The sequence below is a fragment of the Podarcis melisellensis genome (genome assembly GCF_964234715.1).
Source record: "Podarcis melisellensis genome assembly, chromosome: W".
NCBI lineage: Eukaryota > Metazoa > Chordata > Lepidosauria > Squamata > Lacertidae > Podarcis > Podarcis melisellensis.
The window spans coordinates 25,517,738-25,538,558 of record NC_138535.1 but is presented as its reverse complement, the minus strand read 5'-3'; the positions used below and the strand labels follow the sequence as shown (position 1 = coordinate 25,538,558).

The 20,821-nt window shown below is 49.3% G+C and overlaps 1 pseudogene across 1 annotated transcript in view; it reads left to right on the top strand.

Moving 5' to 3' along the window:
- The window catches only part of LOC309361276, a 195,788-nt pseudogene extending 175,213 nt beyond the window's left edge, over positions 1–20,575 (top strand). The window contains exons 15-27 of the transcript in view: positions 224–341; positions 424–618; positions 5,694–5,876; positions 6,595–6,694; positions 6,817–7,067; positions 10,449–10,502; positions 12,337–12,440; positions 13,850–13,984; positions 14,486–14,596; positions 15,061–15,226; positions 16,040–16,248; positions 16,628–16,651; positions 20,460–20,575. The product of the transcript in view is annotated as an uncharacterized misc_RNA (transcript). The remainder of the gene's footprint in view (positions 1–223; positions 342–423; positions 619–5,693; positions 5,877–6,594; positions 6,695–6,816; positions 7,068–10,448; positions 10,503–12,336; positions 12,441–13,849; positions 13,985–14,485; positions 14,597–15,060; positions 15,227–16,039; positions 16,249–16,627; positions 16,652–20,459) is intronic.
- The last annotated feature ends 246 nt before the right edge of the window (positions 20,576–20,821 follow it).

The following is a 20,821-nucleotide window of genomic DNA, read 5'->3' as shown; positions in this document are numbered from 1 at the left end:
GTCTACTCACAATAAAGATAGGGCGATGCGGAGCGCTGTAGAGAAGAGCTGTCAGACTAGCGCTTCCTTATTTACGGAAGGCTGTTAAGAGATGGCCCTCTAAAGGGACATCTCTGGGGTCAGGGAGGGGAGCTGCGTGCATGTGTGAGTGTGGTGCTTGTGCGTTACACGTGTTAATGGAGGGGGGGGGGTGATTTCCGGCGACAAGCCTCTCTAACCTCAGAAGTCTTTTCCTCTCTCGGGAATTCTGGGATTCGAGGATAACTTCATGGAGAAGGAAAGAAACCTGCAGAATCAGCAAATGGGGAGCCTCCACCCCCACCGCTGCCACCAAGCAGGCTGTAAGTTGCCTTAGAGGTGTACTGTGCCCTCCCGCCTCCTTGCTTTGAAGGACTACTTGAGTTGTGTTCTCATCTCCCTGAGGCGTATCCGTGACAAGGAGAGCATGAGCAAGAAGCAACCCCAATGACCCACACTATGCGCCAGCTCTTTGTGCCTTCCACACATCCGCAGTCCGGACAGAGAGAGGGACTCATCCAGCACGTCCTCGCCAAGAGAGAGAAGGAATATGTCAACACCCAGAATTTCAGCTCAGATCATGCCAAAGTGCAAAGACCAGTGGAACCACCACAGCATAAGAGGCCTGAGAGAGGCTTCCGGGACACGGCTGCTGCTGCTGCTGCTTGCGTGAGTGTTGGGAGGACCGCTCCCTCTCCTGCCAACTCCATCCGGCCTAGGGGGCGGGGCCTGCACTACCACTACAGTTTAGAGCAGCTACCAGCAGCAATGGACACAATGGTTTTAAATGTTTTAATCGCTTTTAATTTGCAGCACTTTAAATGGTGGTTGTTTTTTTTATATAATATTATATTATTTCATTACTTTATTTTTGCTTGGGGTGGGATAAGCATTTAGTCAGGGCTATTGTTTCTTGCTTTGTTTTGTTTTGTTTTGTTCTGTTTTGTTTTATTATTATTATTATTCTGTTAAATTATTATATAGTTTGTATTTTGCCTTTTAAGGGGAAGGGTCATGGCTGCCTGGGAGTGGGCCTCAGCCAATAGATTGGGTGGGGCAGGTTCCACAGGGGGAGATGTATTGGGACACCCGATCTCAGTGATCACGGGCAGGAGGAGGAATTATGCTAAGACCAGACCATGTCATTACCGAGGAGGCAGGTTTAGTCGTTGTTTGAGGACTATCCCTGCCTCCAGGTCTGGTCCTGACCGGAAGGATACAGTAATCAGCAAGGGAAACCCACATGACCTGAAGGTGTTGCTGTGCAATGCCAGGTCAATGATGAATAAAACCACTGCCATCCACGACCTGATTGTGGATGGAGGATTTGATCTGGCATGTGTGACAGAGACCTGGTTGGATGAAGCAGATGGGCCTGTCCTTGCCGCTGCTTGCCCACCAGGTTTCTCTTACGCACAGCAACCCAGGTCATGTGGGCGGGGGGGGGGGGGGGGTTGCAGTGATTTTTAGGAAGTCATTAGTCTGCACCAGGCGTCCTATTGGGAAGACCCAGTTTTCTGAGTGCATGTTCTGGAAGTTGGGCAATAGGGGCAGTACAGGATTCCTACTGGTGTACCGACCTCCCCGCTGCACCAAGGATTCCCTGCCCGAGCTGCTTCAGGTCGTGGCGGATATGCTCCTGGAGACACCTAGCTTGGTTGTCCTGGGGGATTTTAACATCCATGCCGACACGACCTTACAAGGGGCCGCTTGGGACTTCGTGGAAAGCATGGCCTCCATGGGGCTGTCCCTGAATAAGTCTGGCCCAACTCATAGCCACGGACATGCCTTAGACTTGGTGTTTACCTCTACGGATGTTGGTGATCTGACATTAACTAAAAGCGAAACAAAAGAAGTGCCATGGTCAGATCACTTCCTGGTGCAACTGGACTTCTCCGCAACCCTTCCCCTACGCAGGGAGGTGGGACCGATTCGGATGGTCCGCCCCCGCCACTTAAGGGATCCAATTGGCTTCCAGAGAGTGGTAGGGGATGCTTTATCCCAAGTTGATGGCCTTTCAGCTGATTCCCTGGTGGCACGCTGGAATGCGGAGTTAACCAGGGCTATTGACTGTCTGGCTCCGAAGCACCCTCTCCGATTGCATGGAGCCCGGACAGCCCCGTGGTTTTCCCCGGAGCTGAGGGTGATGAAACAATCGTTGAGACGGCTAGAGCGCCGGTGGCGGAAAACTCATTCTGAATCAGACCGGACACGGGTTAGAGCTCAACGTCGAGCCTACCAAGTGGCAATGGCGACGGCGAAGAGGGCCTTCTTCGCCGCCTCCATTGCATCTGCAGAAAACAGCAGCAGGAGACTTTTTCAGGTGGTTCGCAATCTATCAGAACCACCTGTACCACCGGGGCCTGGTAGGGACCCCAAGACCTCCTGCAATGCTTTTGCAAAGTTTTTTGCGAATAAAATCGCTCAGATTCAGAAGGAGCTAGACTCCACCGTGGGAGCAGGGCCAGGGCGGGAGAGTGCTAGAGTTCTGTCTGGTCCTGTTACATGGGATCAATTCCAATCTGTTACCTCCGAGGATGTGGACAGGCTGCTTGGACGAGTGAAACCGACCACCTGTCTCCCTGATCCTTGCCCATCCTGGCTGATAAAAGCGAGCCGGGAAGGGCTGGGCGATGGGCTCTGCGGGGTGGTGAATGGCCAACTATCGCCCAGTCTCAAATCTGCCATTCTTGGGCAAGGTGATTGAGCGGGTGGTTGCTGAACAACTCCAAGCACGCCTGGAGGAAACGGACCATTTGGATCCCTTCCAATCGGGATTCAGGCCTCACCATGGGACTGAAACTGCCTTGGTCGCGCTGGTTGATGATCTCCGGCGGGCTAGGGACAAAGGTGAGAGCTGTTTCCTAGTTCTGCTGGATCTCTCAGCGGCCTTTGACACCATCGACCATAACATCCTTCTGGACCGTCTAGAGGGGCTGGGAGCTGGGGGCACTGTCATACCGTGGTTCCGCTCCTTCCTCCTGGGCCGTGTTCAGAAGGTGGTGGTGGGGGGTGAGTGTTCAGACCCCTGGGCTCTCACTTGTGGGGTGCCTCAGGGTTCTGTCCTCTCCCCCATGCTTTTTAATATCTATATGAAGCCGCTGGGAGAGATCATCAGGGGGTTTGGACTGGGTGTTCATCAGTATGCAGATGACACCCAGCTCTACCTCTCCTTTAAATCAGAACCAGTGAAGGCGGTGAAGGTCCTGTGTGAGTGCCTGGAGGCGGTTGGAGGTTGGATGGCGGCTAACAGATTGAGGTTGAATCCTGACAAGACAGAAGTACTGTTTTGGGGGGACAGGAGGCGGGCAGGTGTGGAGGATTCCCTGGTCCTGAATGGGGTAACTGTGCCCCTGAAGGACCAGGTGCGAAGCCTGGGAGTCATTTTGGACTCACAGCTGTCCATGGAGGCGCAGATTAACTCTGTGTCCAGGGCAGCTGTCTACCAGCTCCAACTGGTACGCAGGCTAAGACCCTCCCTGCCCGCGGACTGTCTCATCAGAGTGGTGCATGCTCTAGTTATCTCCCGCTTGGACTACTGCAACGCGCTCTACGTGGGGCTACCTTTGAAGGTGACCCGGAAACTGCAATTAATCCAGAATGCGGCAGCTAGACTGGTGACTGGGAGTGGCCACCGGGACCACATAACACCGATTCTGAGAGATCTGCATTGGCTCCCAGTACGTTTCCGAGCACGATTCAAAGTGTTGGTGCTGACCTTTAAAGCCCTAAACGGCCTCGGTCCTGTATACCTGAAGGAGCGTCTCCACCCCCATCGTTCAGCCCGGACACTGAGATCCAGCGCCGAGGGCCTTCTGGCGGTTCCCTCATTGCGAGAAGTGAGGCTACAGGGAACCAGACAGAGGGCCTTCTCGGTAGTGGCGCCCGCCCTGTGGAACGCCCTCCCATCAGATGTCAAAGAGATAAAGAATTACCTGACGTTCAGAAGACATCTTAAGGCAGCCCTGTTCAGGGAAGTTTTTAATATGTAATGCTGTACTGTTTTTAACACTGATTGGGAGCCGCCCAGAGTGGCTGGGGAAACTCAGCCAGATGGGCGGGGTATAAATAATAAATTATTATTATTATTATTATTATTATTATTATTATTATTATTATTATTATTATAACCTGTATCAGAGTTGGGGCTGGAGAAAGCGACATCTACATGACAGCTTTATTGTTGGGTGCCAGGCAAAGTCTGTCCTGTTCACTCAGGCCACATGGGTGGGTAATTGAAAGTATTAGTTGTGGTGGGCAATTTCCCTTGGTGCCACATACTGAACCGTGGCTTCATATTATGAGCAGGACGGCAGCCTCTCCTCCAGGTTTGCACACCTCTCCCCCACCCCAAGCCTATTGGGAAGCTTCCACTTGGATTTTAAATTAACCACAGTTTGGTGTGTCCAGATCCTAAGGTGGTTCATTTGACCAGCTTTGTAAACCCACGATTGGAAATGGGCTTGTTTCAAGGAGCCATGGTTCAAATGAAGCGGTTTGTGCAGCTTCAGACATTGTGACAAGATGCAGTTAATCCAAAACTGAAGCAAAACCTTTGGAACTCCTCCTAAAAGCTGTGCTGGAGGAAAGGGAGGTGTGACACCCCCCCCCCCAACACTTGGTGTGGGTCATCCTTATAATGCTAAGCTTACTACTTCAAACAAAGTTTTTGAGTTTTTGCTTTGGTTATTTCCTCGTACTGTTAGTAGTAAGGTAAAGTTAAAGGGACCCCTGACCATTAGGTCCAGTCGTGACCGACTCTGGGGTTGCGGCGCTCATCTCGCTTTACTGGCCGAGGGAGCTGGTGTGCAGCTTCTGGGTCATGTGGCCAGCAGGACTAAGCCGCTTCTGGTGAACCAGAGCAGCACACGGAAATGCCGTTTACCTTCCCGCCGGAGCGGCACCTATTGATCTACTTGCACTTGGACGTGCTTTTGAACTGCTAGGTTGGCAGGAGCAGGGACCGAGCAACGGGAGCTCACCCCGTCACGGAGATTCGAACCGCCGGCCTTCTGATCTGCAAGTGCTAGGCTCTGTGGTTTAACCCACAGCGCCACCCGTGTCCCACTGTTAGTAGTACCCAGTGGCCATTTGTTTTTCATGTCTCCTTTTATGATATGTTTATCAGTATGTGGTTAGCAGCTTCAGATGCTACTGTTTTACAGAGGCTGTTTAGCTTGCTCTTTTTACCCCTTTACTAGACAGGCTGTATTTCTGTGCTGTTTTCAGAGTCGGGAATGCCCATTCCTTCATGGCCAGCATGGAAACACAGAAGGCTAGCCTTTTAGGAGGTTTGCAAAGAGGACAAGGGTGTTACGGGGTAATCTTCTAGCAAACAAGCTTGGCACAACAGATCTGAGAGGTGGTTTTCTGCTCCCGGAAAGCCAGCCTGGAAACCAGGTTGCCAGGTGAAGGAAGAATGGAGAGATCAACCAACTCACTTGCCTTCAAAGAATTTCTGGTTGCCTGTGGCTACTGGGATAGTGCTTAGATATCAGGCTGGCTGACACATCTTAAAAAATACAAGGGAAAAGCTTTTTTTCTTTCATTAGCAAAGCTCCTTTGGGGCCCCGAATAGCTAAGCTGAGGAAGAAGTGGCTGGTATTACTTGTTTGTTCTTGGTCCTGATCTTGCCTGCCCTTGCACACTCCTGTTGTCTTTGCATATTTGACCAGCACGTCTGTTCCGATTGGAGTCCTATTCCTGCACTTCCACATCCTTCTCTTTGGCACTTGGGCATTCGGTTCCAGGAGCTGGACCTGAGCACAGAGGCTTTCTTCTACTTGGACTCGACAAAGGAGCAAGAGTGGCTGACAGCTGTGGAAAAGGCTTTGCGTTCCAAATCCAAGTACAAGAAAGTAAGTCCAACCCCACCCATTTCTTCAGCAGCCAGACAGCTGTCAGGAGCTGGAGTGAGGAGGAGGAGGAGGAGGAGGAGGTCAGCAAGAAAAAACACCTGGTGTCAGTGGTGTTTTATTCAAAAGAAGCCCACATTCTTTATTCAAAGAAACCCAAACCGTGCAGGCCTCGTGATCACAGAAACCTTTCCCAACAGGTCTTGCCCCAGTGAGGTAGTTGTGAAGGCTGAAGGTTGCTACCCACCCACCACTCTCTGAAGTCTCCTCCTCCCCCTGGTCCTTCCCAAGCATCCTGAGACTCTGACACCTTGCCTGTCTTTGCTCCCTCCTCTTAATTTCTCTGTGTTCTGGGAGACCAGCAGGGAGGGGAGCTGATCGCAGCAGGATGGGGAGACCCCCTGGCTTCTTCAGCAGCCTGCCTGATCTCTGCCTCTTGACCCCCGCCTCCAGCCTCCACTTCTGCCTCGGATTCTGGGCTGCTGTTTGCCACAGAATCTTCCTGCCCTCCTGCCTCTTCAGTTTCCAACACCTCCTCTTGCTCACAGTCTGCTCCCTCTTCTCCCTCGGACGACCCCCCACCAGTTCCCTGGCTCTGAGCCTTCTTCCCTTGGGGGATCCCCAGTTGGTGCCACCTGCCACTCCTATCTGCATCCAGCCGGCCCAGGACAGCAAGCAATGAACAGAGCTGGTAGACATCCCAGTACCTTGCATCTTCTAGGTGCAGCTGGTGCTCATCTTTGTCAGGAAGGACCAGCTCAGCCGCATCAAGGAAGTGATGAGGGAGACAGTGGCCACAGGCATCATGGGGAAGATGGGGAGTAGACCCTGACAGCGGAATTCCCTACGTCGATCTTTCTGTCTGTCTGTCTGTCTGTCTGTCTGTCTGTTTTTCTAATCTCTGCCAACCAGTTCCCCCTCTTTCCTGCTTGCTCACTAACAGCCATCTTTGCTCCGCCCCTGCAGGGTAACAAGGGGTGTGTGGCCGTGAGGCTTGTCTGCAACAATACCAGCTTCTGCATGGTCAATTCCCACCTTGCTGCCCACGTGGAAGACTTCGGGCGCCGAAACCAGGATTACAAGGATATCGGTGCCCAGATGAGCTTCCTGCCCCCTGACCAGGGTCTGCCGCAGCTGACAATCATGAAACACGAGTGCGTTTCGAGGGCTTGGAGGGAGAGAGCCTTGGCTGATGTAACTTGCTGGTCTCCGCTATCTGGAGAAGCAAATTGAGTCACGTTTCTGTAACTTTCCTGCCTGTGTGTAGCTCAGGGTAGGCAGCATTTGTTGTTGTTTAGTCGTTTAGTCGTGTCCGCCTCTTCGTGACCCCCTGGACCAGAGCACGCCAGGCCCTCCTGTCTTCCACTGCCTCCCGCAGTTTGGTCAAACTCATGCTGGTAGCTTCGAGAACACTGTCCCACCATCTCGTCCTCTGTCGTCCCCTTCTCCTTGTGCCCTCCATCTTTCCCAACATCAGAGTCTTTTCTCTTTTTTAAAGAAATAATTATTAAAGTTTTACAAAAACATAAGTACAAAAATACATGAAAAAATAAAAATAAAAATACAACATACAAAAGACAAAAGACAAAAAGAAAATAAGAAAAAATAAAAACAAATCTGTTTTTTTATAACTTTAAACTCATTTGCTTGTTTCCTTGACCTCCTCTCACCTCCCCTTTTTGTATCCCCTTTACATAATCAAATCAGCAAATCCTTACCCTCATTCATTGTCTTATCTCTATATCTTAACATATTATAACTCTTTATTTCCAACCATTATCAATTCATTTTTGCATATTCTTAATAACTTTGTTGCTAATGCCACTTATTTTCAATCCAACATCATTTTAACATTCGTTAATTTTACAGTGTTTCTGCAAATAGTCTTTAAATTTCTTCCAGTCTTCTTCCACCAACTCTTCTCCCAGGTCTCGGATTCTGCCAGTCATTTCCGCCAATTCCATATAGTCCATCACCTTCATCTGCCACTCTTCCAGGGTGGGTAAATCTTGTGTCTTCCAATACTTTGCAATAAGTATTCTTGCTGCTGTTGTTGCATACATGAAAAAAGCTCTATCCTTCTTTGGCACCAATTGGCCGACTATGCCCAGGAGGAAGGCCTCTGGTTTCTTCAGGAAGGTATATTTAAATACCTTTTTCATTTCATTATAGATCATCTCCCAGAAGGCCTTAATCTTTGGGCACGTCCACCAAAGGTGAAAGAATGTACCTTCATTTTCTTTACATTTCCAACATTTATTGTCGGGCAAATGATATATTTTTGCAAGCTTGACTGGTGTCATGTACCACCTGTATATCATTTTCATAATATTCTCTCTCAATGCATTACATGCCATGCCATAAATTTCATACCGGTGGTCCACAATTGTTCCCAGTCAGCAAACATAATGTTATGACCAATGTCTTGTGCCCATTTAATCATAGCAGATTTAACCATTTCATCCTGCGTATTCCATTTTAACAGCAAGTTATACATTCTTGAAAGTATCTTAGTTTTGGGATCTAACAGTTCTGTTTCCAATTTTGATTTTTCCACCTGGAAGCCATTTTTTTTGTCCAAATTATAGGCCTCTCTTATTTGGTAATAATGAAGCCAGTCTTGCACTTTATCTTTTAATTTCTCAAAACTCTGCAATTTCAATTTGTCTCCTTCTTGTTCCAATATTTCCCAATATTGCGGCCATTTGGCCTCCATATTGAGTTTTTTCTGAGCCTTTGCTTCCATTGGTGACAACCACCTTGGGGTTTTATTTTCCAGTAAGTCTTTGTATCTTATCCAGACATTAAACAATGCTTTCCTGACAATATGGTTTTTAAATGCTTTATGTGCTTTAACCTTGTCGTACCACAAATATGCATGCCACCCAAAAACATTGTTGAAACCTTCTAAGTCCAAAATGTCTGTGTTCTCAAGAAGCAGCCAATCTCTCAACCAGCAGAATGCTGCTGATTCATAGTAAAGTTTAAGGTCTGGCAGGGCAAATCCACCTCTTTCCTTTGCGTCAGTTAGTATTTTAAATTTTATTCTGGGCTTCTTGCCCTGCCAGACAAATCTAGAAATGTCTTTCTGCCACTTCTTGAAACAGTCCATCTTGTCCAGAATTTGCAATGACTGAAACAAAAATAACATTTTTGGCAATACATTCATCCATCAGAGTCTTTTCCAGGGAGTCTTCTCTTCTCATAGAATCATAGAGTTGGAAGAGACCACAAGGGCCATCGAGTCCAACCCCCTGCCAAGCAGGAAAGACCATCAGAGCACTCCTGACATATGGTTGTCAAGCCTCTGCTTAAAGACCTCCAAAGAAGGAGACTCCACCACACTCCTTGGCAGCAAATTCCACTGTCGAACAGCTCTTACTGTCAGGAAGTTCTTCCTAATGTTTAGGTGGAATCTTCTTTCTTGTAGTTTGGATCCATTGGCCACTCATGAGGTGGCCAAAGTCTTGGAGCCTCAGCTTCAGGATCTGTCCTTCCAGTGAGCACTCAGGGCTGATTTCCTTCAGAATGGAGAGGTTTGATCTTCTTGCAGTCCTTGGGACTCTCAAGAGTCTCCTCCGGCACCAGAATTCAAAAGCATCAATTCTTCGGTGATCAGCCTTCTTTATGGCAGGCAGCATTGTGCTCTCCAAATGTTGATTGACCAAAATTCCCATAATTGCTAAGAATTGGCCTTGCTGACGGGCTCATGAGAGTTCCACTTCAGCAACACCAGGAGGGTGCAGTGTCGGCGATCCCTGCTGCTGCAGCTGCACCACTAAGGTTTCTACTAGAGCAGCCAGGAGAGAGCAACATAAACCGAGTGGCAGAGATGTATTAGATGAGATTATAGCAAATGTGGGCAACTTCTCCAGTGATCGGGGTGGGAGTTGCAGTTTGTTAAGGGCAGTAACGCGAAAGCAGAGCGGCCATTTTGCATGGAGAAGGTTCCCGGCTCAGTCACCAGTGTGTGCAGCTAGGGCTGGGCATGATCTCTGCCTGAAAGCTGCTGCCAGTCCATGTAGTCCGTCCTGAGCTTGATGGGTCAATGGTCTGCCTCAATATAAGGTCGCTTCCCATGTTCCTGTGTACTACAGCAGGGTTTGGAGGGCCACAAGCGCCCTGCCCATGAATTCAAGAACCAGGGGAAATTCTAAAAGTCTTTGCTGAAAGGACATCAAAGCAGGGGCCAGGTGAACCTCTTTGGGAGATTATTCTGAAAGGTCGGGTGCCATGACTGAAAAGGCCCTGCCATGCTTGAAAGAGCAGGAGTTCCCTGGGAAAGGGATTCTAGTCAGTGGAGAGGCAGTGCAAACATAAGTGGGCCTTCTTCTGGTACCCTTTCCCCAAACCTTGAAACACTTGAAAGGCCAAATGGGATGCTCTGAATTGGGCCTGGAAGCAGTTCAAGAGCCAGTCTAGTTCACAGAGCACTAGCCTAATATGATCATACTGCCCAATCCTAGTTATCAGTCTTACTACATATTGCAGGAAGTGGCAGCAGGCTGCCTCCCGACCCCCGACCCCCGACCCCGTGAGCTAGCCTGTAGCTGTGGTTGCTTTGCTTTTTTCCAGCATTGTCATCTGATCACTAAAAATGAGCTTCAGAGACTTCTGACCTACGACCAGGTGAGAGACATCTTTGTGTTATATGTGGTGGTTTAGGATATTGCCCTGTTTATTTCCTTTGTCTGGGATACCCCAGCCTAGGCTAGAGAAACCACTTTCAGGCAGTTAGGAGCAAAGTGTAGCTATAACATAGGATGACTGCGACTTCTACAAATGCTTTTTAAGGTTGCCGGTTTGTGCAACCTGAATTAGAAGCAAGTCCCAATTAAGTTGGAGGGTTGCCTTGGAATAAGTAGGACTGCTCTGCCGTTTCCCAGTTAGAGGGCTTTCCTAGCTCAGCACACGCTCCAGATGTTGTTGGACTCCCATCAGCCCCAGCATAGCTGCTGTCCAGCAATATCGAAAGGTCTAAGGTTTCCTGCTCTAGGTTTTGCATCTGTCTGGAAAATCTGCGTTGCTCACATGTTCTTATCAGCAGAGACTTCCATTAAGTCCAATTAAATTGCTGGTGCTTTTTGTTTTACATTTTTCTCTCCAAGGTTTGTGTGTTCATCATGTTGACGACCTTTCTCCCACTTGGCATAAGGAGCATTGGTATTTTGTGTTGAAACAGGCCTGATTGCTGCACCTTACGGTGGATTTAAACTCTGTGAGCGTAGTCGTGCCTTAGCCCTTTGAGAAGGATGCTGCAAGGAAGGCAAGGGGGGGACTTCCAACATATGCAAAACCATCATAACACATTAAAAACTTCCCTAAAGGCTGTATAGTTACTTATCTCCTTGACATCTGACGGGAGGGTGTCCCACAGGGCAGGTGCCACTACTCAGAAGGCCCTCTGCCTGGTTCCCTGTAACTTCGCTTCTCACAGTGAGGAAAAGGCCAGAAGGCCCTCGGTGCTGGACCCTGATGCCTGGGCTGAACAATGGGGATGGAGACACTCTTTCAGGGCTGAGGCCATTTAGGGCTTTAAAGGTTGGCGCCAACACTGAGAATTGTGCTCAGAAACGTCCTGGGAGCCAACGTAGGATGCAAAAGGGTGGTTTTGCAGTTGCTCTTAGTGTCGGGGGTGTATTCTGGTGGTTGTTAACAGTTTGTATGGATTATTGGTACATATAAGATTGTCTATTGGAGGTATAGCTAACCTGTGGTCTGCCGGATGTTACTGAGCTGCAGTTCCTGTTGGCTCCAGCCATCATGGCCAGTAATCAGGGATGATGGGAATTGTAGTTCTGCAGCATTGTGAGGGCCACGTGTCTGCTACTCCTGAGTTAGAGGATTTTCCTGTCGTGTGATGCAGCAAAGTAATTTAAGATGACATGGGGCAAAAATGCATAAGCATCCTGTACCTTTAAGAATTGGGTATAAGATAGGATCTCAGCAGGTATACCCCTTTTTTGCACTTGGCTAACCTACTAGTAGGGACGCGGGTGGCGCTGTGGGTTAAACCACAGAGCCTAGGGCTTGCCGATCAGAAGGTCAGCGGTTCGAATCCCCGCGACGGGGTGAGCTCCCCTTGCTCTGTCCCTGCTCCTGCCAACCTAGCAGTTTGAAAGCACGTCCAAGTGCAAGTAGATCAATAGGTACCGCTCTGGCGGGAAGGTAAACGCTGTTTTTGTGTGCTGTTCTGGTTCACCAGAAGCGGCTTAGTCATGCTGGCCACATGACCCGGAAGCTGTACGCCGGCTCCCTCGGCCAATAACGCGAGATGAGCGCCGCAACCCCAGAGTCGGTCACGACTGGACCTAATGGTCAGGGGTCCCTTTACCTTTACCTTTAACCTACTAGTACTTCACCTTGGTCTTCCAGCACAACAGTGGCTGTTAATAGACTCCATTGTCAGGCAACAGGGGGTCTTCTGCTTCTCTGCTGATAAGCGATTTCTTTTTGGCTTTAGCTAAACATTCAGCGTACCCAAAAGACAGCTTTTGCTGATTTCACAGAGGGAGAGATCAAGTTCATCCCGACGTACAAATTCGACTCTAAAACAGATCCTGCTTGATAGTTGAGCCTTTGTAAGTAAGTCCTCTCAATCATTCTTCTGCAAGGCTTGTTTGTTTTTCCTAGTCTGCTGAGATGCTAGTAGTGTCCTGCCTTTCCATCCTCCTGAGCAGGCTAGTAAAACATATATTTTAAACATGGCTTTCTGCTAAGCAAGCTGTTGGAGGAGGGCTAGAGTTGAGGGCTGGACGGACTTCCTTTCCTCTGCAGCCAGAATGGACACCAAGCCACGGAGGAAGAGAGAGATCCAGCTCTCCTTCACCTGCTCACTTTGCTTGCATGGAATTCCCGGTTGCCAAAGGCTGCTAGGCGAGTTGTGAAATGCAAGGCTGTGATATGTTGTCTTCCTCAAGCCATCCCTGCTCAAAGTCTCTGGAAATGTTTTGGCTCCTTTCCACAAGCAGCCTTTCCCCCACATTTGTCCTGATAATCAGCATCCTGTTTCATGGCGTGTTTAAGCAGAGAATCCTGTTTGTGTCAAGGAAGTCTGGGAATGAGACTTGGTGCTCTCTCAAGATGAGTCTGCCAGGGCATAAGAGCATGAGAGCAGCCCTGCTGGATCAGGCCATTGGTCCATCTGGCCCAGCATCCTGTTCTCACATTGGCCAATGAGATGCCTCTCGGGCAGCCCACAAACAGGACCTGGGTGCAACAGCACGCTCCCCTCCTCCAAGCCATACTGCTTCTCTTGGTGGAGTATGTTCTCTGGCCATTATGGCTAGTAGCCATTGAGCCTCACCATCCAGGATGTGGCATATTCTTGTGGTTCTTGACAACTGTCAGAAGCCACCTAGGCCTGCTAGTTTCATTGCTCTTGCTGTGGTAATGGGGAAATCAAAAGGACAGGCGGAACATGTAGTGACGAAGCCGGAAAACGGCAGGCTCCTTTGGGCAGCATTTCAGGTGCCAGAAAGGGTCTTTTGGATCACTGAAAAAATAGTGTCTGAACAAGAATAACGGGGCCCCTTGCTTTGGGGAAGGATCATCATTTGGTGGTGTGCCATATGCTTTGTATGCAGAGTCTCAAGTTGAAAGGCACCTCCACCTGAAAAAGGATTGGGCCACAGAGAGCTGCTGCCAGCCAGAGGAGACTTAATTAATGAATTGTGGGGTTGGAAGGGATCACGAGGGTCATCTCGTCCAATCCCTTGCAATGTAGGAATCCAAACTGGGGGAGGTCAGAAAATCATTCTGACCTGGTAGAAGGCAGCTTTTGATTTCCTGACAACTCTCTCCATGAGGCAAAATGCCTGCACACCTGCAAGGTCCGCCCCTTCAGAAGTTGGACTCCCAAGCCCCATCATCTCCAGCTCTTGACCGTGGTCAAGATCACAGGCCGTGTGTGGAGCCAAAGTTTGACTGTGTGAGCCTTGTGTGTTGCCTCAGCCAGTCCAACTGTCTCCTTGCAGTGGGAAGTGCCGTGTGCCAGCATGGTGTGAGCCAATCCTCTGGAGAGGAGGCAGCGTGAATCAGCTCAGCTACCGAAGCCACATGGAATTGAAAAGGAGCGACCACAAGCCCGCCAGCTCCCTCTTCCTCACAGGGTAACACCTGCCCTGGCCAGGGCTATCGTCTATTCAGGCTTTTTAGTTGCCTGCTATGTGGCACCTCCTCGAATCTGGGCAGGCCCTGACCAACAACCAGGCCCCTTTCCACAGAGCTCCTCCTTGGCCAATGACTTCCGGTGCAAGGAGTGGGCAGGTTTTGGCTCTGTTAAATCCCTAGGCTTCCATTCTCCACTGTTCTGAGTACACGCTGCTCCTGCAGGCATGGCAGACCACATGGGCTGAACTGTATACCTTAACCGTTGGCTCCATTCATGCAATGGAGCTTCTGTGGTACTTGGCTTGGAGCATTGGGCTTCAGCCCATTGGCTCTGGAAGTCACAGCCGCTGCCATCCTGGGGAAGCTCTCAGAGTTACAGTACTTGCCTCTTTCAGGGCTGGGAACAGGGGGTGCATCAGGCCTTTCTGCTCTTAACTCATGCCCCCCCTTTTTAGTCCATAGCCCCAACAAATGTGCTCTGCCCCCCCCCCCCCCGATAGGTGAAGGTTGTGGATGACCGACGGTACCGGAAAGTGATTGAGGATATTGTTCAGTTGATGGACAGGATGGAGAACGAATTCCTTCCCTCCCTGGAGGGAGGTAAGGACGAATAGGATCCTCTCCAACCCCTTAAAGAGGGTTTGCTGCAAAAAGACCAGGGGGGAAAGAAGGCCTTGGCCCATCTAGCTCAGTCTTGAGCGGTTCCCCAGGATTTCCGGGGGATCTCTCCCAGCCCTACCTGAAGATGCTGGGGATAGAACCTGGGACCTTTGCATGCAAGGCAGATGCCCTTCCACTGAGCGGCAGCCTCTTCCTCTTCCTCGCAGGCAAAGACTCCAGGGGTCGCCAGCGTGGTGCCCTCCAGATGCTGGACTACAACTCCCATCATCCCCAGCCAACATGGCCAGTGGCAAGTGCAGCAATATCTGGAGAGCCCCACGTGGACCTGTTGCATGTGCAGTCCCCTAAATGAGAGGCCGGGGCCAAGGACAAACTTCCCCCTGGAGCATGTTTCCTTGCCTCTGCTGAAGGCAAACACTCTCTTTCCTCCCCCCCCCCCCGTTTTGCTCTGCAGTTTCCGTTTGAGAATGTGAAGTTCCGGCAGCTGCAGAAGGAGAGGTTCCAGATCACAAACAACGGGCAGGTCACCCTCCACTTCTCCTTTATCCCCAAGCTCAGTGACAGCCAGTATTGGAAGCCATGGCTTCGCGCTGAGCCCTGCGAGGGATACTTGGAGCCCTGCGCGTCTCTCTCTGGAATCAGAGAACTGTAGAGTTGGAAAGGGACCCCAAGGCTCATCTAGGGAAGGCCTTCCTTTTCCCCTCCTCTTCCCAACCCTCCTCCCTCAAACCTTGGGAGTTTGGTAGAGCAGGGGAGGCTTAACATTTGTGGGCTGCATTGCCCCATGCTCAAGCCTCCAAGGGCCACACGTCAAAGCAGCTGAGCCCAAAGTGTAAAAGTGTGTGTGACCAGCTTTAAACAAAGACACACAGACAAATGAATTGAAGCCAAGCAATGCTGGAGGGTCCCCAAACACCTTTTGGCATCGCAGGGAACCAGTGAGAGCAGTCCGTCCAAAAATTACTTTTTTAAAAAAATAATCGTATTTTTATGTTGTGGAGGCACAAAAATATCTTGGGGAACATATAGAACTAGCCAAACCTTTAAAAACTCAATGAAATGTAAACTAAAAAAGAAAGTTACATTGGGGGCGCAAAAATCCTTTCCCTTTTGATATTCTTTTGTTAGGATCACTTTCTCTCACCCCCCAGTATCCTGTCACCATCTTCTGTGCAGCTGCTGCTTTGGAGGACTAGAGAGGAAAGTGGGGTGGGGGTGGGAACTGAGTCGCTTCTTCTCCTAATTCTTGAAGTTAAGGTTTGCCCCATACACCTGTGAGAACAGGATGCTGTACTAGATGGGCCGTTGGCCTGATCCAGCAGCCTCCTATTGTGTCCTTCTGTTCAATTCTTCACCGTCTTCACTTTTAATTTACAGACAAGGCAACTTGGCTGTGCCCAAGAGTGTATCTACCTGACCTCCTCCCGTTTTAGGTGAGACGGTGGACATTTCCCTGGATGTGTACGTCAGCAAGGAAGAGAAGATTGAGGCTATCTTTGTCCTTCACCTTGACCCTGGCAAGGACTATTTCCTCACCATCGGTGGGAGCTACCTACCAAGCTGCTTCGGGACCTCCTTGGAAGCCTTGTGCTGGATGAGGCAGCCGCTTGGCGGAGTTCCCGTCACCAGACTTATTGACCTGGTAGGGAAAGGGGTTGATTTACCTGGCAGGTTCATGTGCTGGATGTCTACCCTTCCCACTCTGCTTGCCTGCTTGGAAAACAGCTGCTCTTCCACTCAGCAATGTGGGGGCTGGGGGTCCTCCGCTGCATTCAGCTTCAGCTTCTGTAGCTCTGCATCCGCTTCCTGTGTGCTGTTCATGCCCTTTGTTTGCCTTGACTGAGTCATCCCAGGTTCTGGTCCTCCCACCTGCCCTTTCGCAGGGCCACTGAACCGTGTGCATTTCCCTGCCATCTGCCCAGATTCTGTTCAGCCAATGGGCTGTTTCTTTCTCTTCTCAGGGCCTGTGCCATTAACACCCTTGGTTGTCTGTTGCTCTTGCCTTCCTCCTCTGATCTCAGGGAGAAGACGGCTTCCTAGAAAAGGTAACAGTTGGTTTGCTATCCTCTAGATGTTCTTGTAGCGGGCTCAAAGCAGGTTTACACGGGGGTTGCGTTCCGAGGTGCCGTGCATTTAAATGAAATTGCGTATATTGGGGGCAGCATTGGAAAAGCCTGCAAACACCCTCTAAACTCCCGGAAGCCCTTTTGAAAGGCCTTTTGAAAACCAGCAGCCTCCCTGCAAAACTCCTTGCTCCAACTCTCCACAGGTCTGAAAGGTCGGTGCCAAAGCTCCTGGGAGGGAGTCGAGATGCTGTTTCCATGCCACTTTGCCGCTTTTGTGCTTTTGGGGGGGGGACATTTTTGCCCCCTCCAGTGCCCCTTCCAGCTCTGCGGCAGTGTGCATGTGCCTCGAAGGCACGTAAATGGAGTTGCCCTTGTCAACGATCAGCAGCTGCTCCATGCAGTGGCAGCTGGTCCCTTAGGGCAAACCAGGCACTACCCCACCAACCGGACTTTCCTCTCAGGTACCCACACCTGCCTGCCTTCTGACTCAAATCCAGTCCAGGTGGTGGCTCTAGCTCTCTGCTTTGGTCTCTCCCCTAGTCTCAACGTGGCCCTTGTAGAACTCGGCAGAGGAGAACGGAGACGAAACCAGAATTTGCCATCGCTGCTTGACTCTGGGTCCGCTTGCGATTGGCAGCACGGGAGGCAGAAAGCCCAGTCTCATGATGCAGGCGCCAGCCCCCTCTGGCCCCAAGAGCCAGTTTTCTCCTTGTCTCTGTGCTCAGCAACTGCTGCACAGGCTGTGCCACTCTGGCTTACTCTCACCACCTGAGCACTGGCATTTGGGAAGCGGTAGTGGCTGCTTTGGGGTGGCTCAGGGAAATGTCACTCCTCTCGAAATCAGATCAACTTGGGTGTATTATCCTAGCCACAAGGAGACCGTGGTGACTGTCAATTTGGACAGCTGTAGACATTTAGAATCATGGAGGATATGTTGATCAGTGGCTCCGGTCAGGGCTATTTCTTGCCACTATTATCACAAACCACATGCTTTTGATTACCAGTTTCTGGGGAACATGATGGACAGAGTGCTCTTGTCCCCGTGTCCCTATGGACTCCCAAGGGCATGTGGTTGGCCATTGTGGGAACAGAATGCTGATCTAACCCAGCAAGGCTCCTGTGTTCTTTAGCATGCACCAGCTACTCTTGCACTAAGACTCTGATACAGCATGTGTCATTCCCCACACCAATACACACTCTCTCTCTCTCTCTCTCTCTCTCTCTCTCTCTCTCTCCAGGGGCGGGGAGTATTGGCGGGGGGGGGGAGGGGGGATGAACTGGGTCCTAATCAACAGCTGCCCTGGGGATGAGGGGATCAAATTCTCCATCCTTGCCAACTCCTTTTGTAGCACCTCTGCTTGTGGTTAACGCTTAGCTGGAATGAAATATTCAACGCAGCAATAGAGAAATTAAAATATTAATTTATTTGTCAGACAAATAAATGAGAGGCTCAGTGGTATATGGTTACCAAGCTCTGGCCTGGCCTCCTGCCATCCTGGCCAGCACTTATATTCCCTTAATCCAGCCCCCTTTGCTCCTCCTGTGGCTGCCTCTGTCCAATCAGCCTGGTTGAAATTCCTATTGGCTGTTTGGTAGAACCAATCACAAAAGATACACCCACAAAAGATACACCCATTTCCTTGCCCTTATAAGGGAGACAAAGAGCTATATATATGACAAATAAGTAATAATATATCTTACATGGAATCTTAATTACCAGCTCACCTCTTGCCCTCCTTGCCCTATTGCCTTCTAAAACAAATGTTTAATCTTACATTTTTATGTTCAACAGATGTCAAGGATCTTGAGTTCACATCAACATTGAAAGATTTCCTTCATTTAAGGTTTCTAAACAAATGCCTGACAACTATATATCAAGAGTGCTTGGATGGCGTCTTCTGTCTGGCAGGGGGGCTAGGCTGGTGGCTGACTTAATTTCAGGATAAATACAACTCTTACAACCATATGAAATAAGAATCTAGCATTCCTTAAATCCTTTGCATAATTACATTTAAGCCAATATATTTAAGCTATTATATTTCATACATTATCATAGGTAGCCTCTTAAAAGAATAAAGCTTCTCAAAGTAAAAAGGAAGGAACTCAGTAAAAAAACAGCTTTTAAAAAGAAACCTCTTCAGTTTACACCTCCCCCTTTCACCCCCCTTTCCAGCCTAAAAATAAAGTAGAAAGAAGCTTCTTCTCCAGCCAAGCCAGTTGCCTTTTCCCAACATTTATTGCCCTTTTTAACTCTCTCAGTTTAAGAAAGAAACAGCTTTAGAAAAGACTTTTCAAAAATGCTCTCTTTTCTGTCAGCTAAATGTTTTAAAAGATTTCCCAAAAAATACTCTCATTCTTCCAGCCAAGTCAGTTGTCTTTTTCACTGCTCTTGGCCTTTCAACCTTAGGAAGAAGATATGGCTCATTTTACTGGGAGGCACATTGGTATTATTTTACTATTTACTCATTCCTAATTGTGTTTTCTCAGCCTGCAAGGGCAGCATATGTAATTTCCCCTTTTTATGACTTTGAGAATTGTTTTTCTACTATAAATCAATGGGGCCCTCTTGTCTTAGGAGAAAAGCCAAGGTTTTTTCTCTGCCTGGCATGAAACATTTGAAAATCCTTTTTTTAAAGCTCATTTTTAAATACAAGCAAGCCTTAATAAAATATATAAGCTTTGATAAAAATGCAGGCTTATCATTAGATGCCTCACTTTCAGTGATGGGCTGCTTGCCACTGCTGTGCTCCTAAAGCTCTCTTGCTCCCCCCTCCTCTCTTTCTCTTTCTCTTGAATGTGGTAGCTTGAGATAGAAATAACCACCCTGAACATTCCTGGAGAGGAAGATGGGAAGGAGGCCGGAGGCATTGTTCACCAGCTGCTGTGTGCTGCATTGCCCAGACAAAGTCGTGGGCTGGGGCTCCAGCTGTTGCTCAGTTTCTACCCCTGCCTCTGCAACGTGCTCTAGACAAGGGGTGGTGAACATGTGACCCCCTCATCTCATCATGCTGGCTGGGGCTGCAGCCCATCAACCTATGAAGGCCCATCCATGTTCTGTTGCTGTTTTTGTTACTTATTTCCTGCCCTTCACCCTAAGGTCCCAGGGCAGGTTCCAACAATTTAAATAAAATGTTAGCCAAACCTCATGTCCACAGCTGCATATTCAGTAAGCTTTTGGGTGAACTGCACATCCGGAGTGGGAGGATTACTAGCTGCATATTAATAGGGGGAGGGGGAGCTTGGATTTGGGGTGCGAGCAATTAGTTTTTTGTTTCCCCACTTGAGATGCTTGCTGTGGCTAGGGCCGGGCGATATATTTTCAAATCAGCTTGAAGTCTAGATAGTGAGACTGGTTTCATAATTTCTGACCCGGCAATATATTGCGAATCATGATGTGTGTGTGTGTACTATGCAAAAAACACCATGTGGGGGGAAACTGTGAAGCCAGACAATGCTTCTTTAGATTCCTGCAGCCCCTGTGGACTCTGCCGGTTCAGCTTTCCCCTGCCCTCCTGCAGGGGGCAGCCGAAATCACAATGCGGGGGAAACCGTGAAGCCAGCCAATGCCTCTACATAGCTCCATCTTATTTCAGACATCATGATATATTGGTGTATTGCAATGTTTAGCTAGTGATATATCACCGTGTTGAAAGTCAGCTATCACCCAGCCCTAGTTCTGGCCTCAGAGGGCAAGAGTTGTCCACCCAGCTGGAGCAAGGAAAGAATGCATACTGGCACACATTCTGTCAGGCTCTCATGCCAGTCCCCCTTGTCATTGGACCTCCAGGAGAAGCAGTTTCTGGATATCGTACCCCAGGATGGTGATGACTCCACTGAGCGGCCAAGGAGATCTGGCTTTTGGTGGACCACCTCTTCAAGAATGCCTGCCACCAGGTGAGCTGAGGGGGAGGGTACCATTGAAAGGATGGGTGTGGGCTGGAATCCAGTACCAGTTTTGGGGTGTGCAGGTTCCAAACGTCCCAACTGATTTATATCTTAGCTACCAACTCGCTGTTACGAGCTCCTGCTGTGAGTATAGTGGCACCTTGGTGGAGCGCAGCGGGTGGGACATCCAGCATACGGTCTTCCTTAGAGCGGCTCAGAAGAACCCAAGTGTTCCCAACCATTGTCTGTCTATCCCTAGCAAAG